Below are 5,094 nucleotides of genomic sequence, written 5' to 3'. Positions count from 1 at the left end.
AGGTGAATGAGTGCCTGTCAGTCACTGCACCGGTGTGGATACTGTAATGTTACTTATGAATTATAGATTCTCGCCTATGTCTTGGAATATATGACCCAAATAAGAATTTTCACCGGATATTGTCATCAGAACAAGTAAATGACAAGTCTGCCACGTTTGTTCTGACCAACTGAGGAAGAAAAAGCATTACAATAAATCGCGCTACCAATGGCGATACTGTAGATACAGACTACATTCCCTTTTCACAAAATAAAGCAATAGTGTTTTAGAAGTGCGGGTCCATCTAATAATGAAGGTTTTGCATGTTGAGGTCATCATGCAATTAATAATTTCCATTTAAAAACTTTAACTTCTGCCACTTATAATATTGCTATGTGTATTTATAACAAAATAGATAAAAATCATACATACTTTATAATCATTACCATAAATTGATTCAAATGTTTTGCTTTTATTATTATGTATATTTGTTTTGTATGGCTTATATCTTCACACACAGATGGTTTGATTTTGAAAGACAAGAGTGATTGTTATCATGCAAATATTTTCACAGTTTATTAAAATGTTGACTTACGCTTAAGTCCTATTGCATTATTATAATGTCTAGTTCTTTTGACTGTTTTGATGTTTCTGTAAATTAACTTGAATGAACTATCACTAGATCCTCTGTATGGTGTGACTGGGATCTTTTATCTGTATGCTTTTTTTGGGTTATGACATAAGCATTACCTTCATTTGCACTTGTATTTCATGAACTGTGAGGGAACTATTTAGACTTTTCTGGAGATTTTGTTCCTGCTATTTCTTCTACAGTGAAATAAAAAGCTCTGCCGTATGAATATTGATGTATGCCTTGATGAAGTATATCTCATACCTTGTTTCTGTAATAACCAAGGAAAAAATGCACAATATGTCAAAGTCATATCAGTCTGACATACAGTTTGTTGAATAAATGTGATTTTAACAGTAAATAAAACGCTATTGTGGATGTAGAGTGACAGAGTAATAGCTTGAGTCATATTTGAGGTTTAATGCCCAAATCATTTTTGGGGCCCAAGTATTAATTTTTTTTTGTGAGCAAATACTAATGTTATTAGTGCAAACATCTTCAACCACATCCTCAGATTTGCTGATAATAGCATAATAATAAATCGTGAGTTGCTGTACAAGCCCATTATAGAAAGTAGATTGAAACTATTTATATACGAATAGAAAACAAGTACAAGACAATGTAAATAGTTTCGTGTGAAGAAAAAAAAAACAATAGGTATTAAAATAATCTAGTATAAGTAGATATTAATAGTAAGTGCAATTTATTTTAGGTGTCTGCAAAAAAAATGTAGTTAAAATGTTCCCTGTTGACTTTATGTAGCTCTGCCCTTTTCAGCGCTGCGCTCGTTGTCTTAAAGCTGCAATCCGTAAATTTTGCCTCTTTGTCGCCATCTCTGTTTGAAACCTGCAATTGCAGTTACTTGCGGAATTATCTTCCTTGCGTGGGTTGTGCTCCGGCACAGCTCCAGCGCGGATGAATCTAATGTTTTGAAGTGATTGTGTGGCTGTCAGTCACCGCACCGGTGTGGATACTGTACTTCGGAATCACAGATTCTCGCCTATGTCTTGGAATATATGACCCAAATAAGAATTTTCACCGGATATTGTCATCAGAACAAGTAAATGACAAGTCTGCCACGTTTGTTCTGACCAACTGAGGAAGAAAAAGCATTACAATAAATCGCGCTACCAATGGCGATTAAATCTAACGATCGCTTAGCTCATATCACATCAAACCGTGCAAATTATTATTATTGTTATACTTTGTTCTCAAATTGTTAATGTTAACAACATCAGCATTGCGCGACTATGTGTATATAGTGTGTATTAGCGTGTAGATTTCAATTTCTGTACAGTCTAATCTCTAATTATCATACCATTCGAATTTCATATTAAGAAATTCTTTTAACCCAAAAAGCTAATTATTCCTCCGAACTGATTCTCTTTAAAATACAAATCCTGTGTAATCCCGGGCTATCTGTAATCAGATGTACATTTAAAACTGGAATAATTTAATTTCAGTCACATATGTGACGCTGGAGCACAAAAGCAGTCTTAAGTCGCTGGGGTATATTTGTAGCAATAGCCAAAAATACATTGTATGGGTCAAAATGATTGATTTTTCTTTTATGCCAAAAATCATTAGGATATTAAGTAAAGATCATGTTCCATGAAGATATTTTGTAAATTTCCTACTGTAAATATATCAAAACTTAATTTTTTATTAGTAATATGCATTACTAAGAACTTCATTTGGACAACTTTAAAGGCGATTTTCTCAATATTTTGATTTTTTTTGCACCCTCAGATTCCAGATTTTCAAATAATTGTATCTCGGCCAAATATTGTCCTATCCAAACAAACCGTACATATATGGAAAGCTTATCTATTCAACTTTCAGATGATGTATAAATCTCAATTTCGAAAAATTGACCCTTATGACTGGTTTTGTGGTCACATACGTGTTTCATAAACACATGATCCTTAATGGATTACAATCCGCCATCAAAATGATACATTTAATTATTCCAGCTGCTGTGAGAAAAGGCTAAACAATCCACCACCTGCAGCATCCTCACATGCCATAACCTACTAGCAGGGCCGCATTAAGACTGTAAGGGGCCCCTGGGCTTTACATCTTGAGGGGCCCTTCATCAACGAGAACTACAGCCTACATTCACTCAGTCTTTATAATCAAAGCTCAAGTTGTCAGCCTTTTATTTTGCAGCTATAAATGTCATTAACAAAAGATTAAACAGGTCTGTCATATAAAATAGACACAAATATCACTGCATGAAATACACATGCACATACCCGGACATATTTTACACAGATATCTAAAAACGTGTAGCATTAAATTGCATGTGTTAATGTTGGTTAAATGCACTATGAACTAACATTAAAGAACAGAGGAAGGTAAATTATTAAAGGTAAATGTACACATTTACAAAACGTTCTGTGCACTTTGAGTTACGCCTTCACAAATATGTCAAACTGCTTGTGGATATTTGTAACAGGCTGGTAAGTTCATTTACATTTTCACTAATCTTACTCTACACATGCAATTTTTTAAGTCCCTAATTTACCTTAATGATAGTGAAATAATTTATTAACATTAACCAAAAGAAATAGATGATGTGAAATATTATTAATCACGATAGTTCTTGACTCTTGATCAAGACTCTTGATTCTTGACAGCTAACTAGGCTAATAAATATTAACGAGTGAAACCTTTGTAATGTGCTACAGTAGGCTAAATTTTTAAGTGTTTATCAAAATTGTATTTTAGCATTTTTAATTAAAATTAAGGCCACCAGCTGGACAATAAGGACTGCCCGATGGCCTGGGGCCAGCGTGAAAGATGCTTGGGACAGATGACGGATTTGTCACGAAATTTAAACATTCAAGAGGGTTTAAAGCATTCATGCAGACCTCCATTCAGTGTGTTCTGAGCGCACATATAGAGCCGCATCTCAAACAGCGGGCAAGCCTGAATTGCGTTTCTTTCCGGGAAAATACATACAAAAGTAAAAAATGTATGCAATTTCTGTACCTGAATACCTACAAACTCTAAAACCTAACGCATTGTTTAATTTTGATCTTTGTTCTATTTATTCATTTATTTAGGCTATTTGTTCTATTGTTCTAATTGGTTCATTTGTTCTTATTTACTGACTTGTCTTCAATTGGAATCGAGAATTGTAAAAGTTAACATGTAGGCCTATCTATAAATTTGGTATTGAAAAAACAATGATAAAACAATTTTTTTTTGTGGCAGGGCAAATCAAAATTTGAACCACTGTTGAGCCCTTTTGGCCAAATCGCAAGTGTGAATCTTCAGTTGCTTCACGATTTGATTCGGTTGATTATGATGCATCACAATGCATCTTCTCCTCCAATTATTTAATTAATAATAATTACCATAGTAATAATCACAATAAAGCTCTTTTTGTTATTTTACCTTTGTTAGCCTATTAAAAATAAAAACAAAGATGCAAATAAACTGTAGAGGAAATACAATATAGGCCTATAAAAAAATAACTGTGCTTTACTTTTACATCTATGTTACAGAAGCAAGACATACAGAAATGGAATAATCAAATGTAAGTATAATCATTGCATAGTCTTTAGTGTATTGATTACAAAGAATAAAGCTACAAATTCATTCAGTCAAGAGGAGTAATTCCCTCGTTTCTTTCATTGTTTGAGTTGTAGCTGTTATATAAAGATCTAAATCACCAATCCTATTACACATTAGATTTTTCCACAACTGTTTACGAAATAACCGTCTGTTTATGCGAATAGCCTACTCACCAAGACAGATATTCAGATACATTTCTTAATTAAAATAGCCTATAACAAGAGTAATTTATTATAATAAAACAGTAGCCTACATTAATATGTATGATGATAGGCCTATTTAATTACATTTATGCAGAATCGTCCACATCAGCATCGCATCATAAAAATTATCATACTCCACAGCTGTAGTGTGTGATGGCTAATACTGCGAGCTCAACTATGTTAAGATGAAAAAGGAGTTTATTATTTGACTAATTATATCCTACTGTATCTAGCTACTGCTAGCATGACCTACCTTTGCTGTGATCTGCATCTTCTCTTAGCCTTGCGTTAAAATATGCCGTGAGCTTATTTGACTGCATATTGACAAATTTGACTGCATGACTTTTCACTTTATTTTTGCTCATTTTCCCCTTTTCTCTTTCATATTTGGGAGCGTTTTACTGATACTTCTCGCGCAGTACATGCAATGCCCACACGCGCATTCAAACCAAAAGCGATAAAGTGTAATTTAAAGGTAACGGTATAAAATGCGGTTACAATATTTCCAGCATCACCGGGGGCCCCCCTGAGCCCGGGGCCCTGGGCTTAAGCCCGTGCATTAATGCGGCCCTGCCTACTAGCCAGGACTCAATTTTGTTTACAGACGTGACGTAATGACGCAGCAGCATGCTTGAATTTCCCGCGAAAACCTACCCGTACCACTCAAATTAAAAAACATTATTATAAGATAACCATTGT

The sequence above is a fragment of the Sinocyclocheilus anshuiensis genome, unplaced genomic scaffold (genome assembly GCF_001515605.1).
Source record: "Sinocyclocheilus anshuiensis isolate Anshui unplaced genomic scaffold, SAMN03320099.WGS_v1.1 scaffold680, whole genome shotgun sequence".
Lineage (NCBI taxonomy): Eukaryota > Metazoa > Chordata > Actinopteri > Cypriniformes > Cyprinidae > Sinocyclocheilus > Sinocyclocheilus anshuiensis.
Note: the sequence above shows the minus strand (reverse complement) of the source record.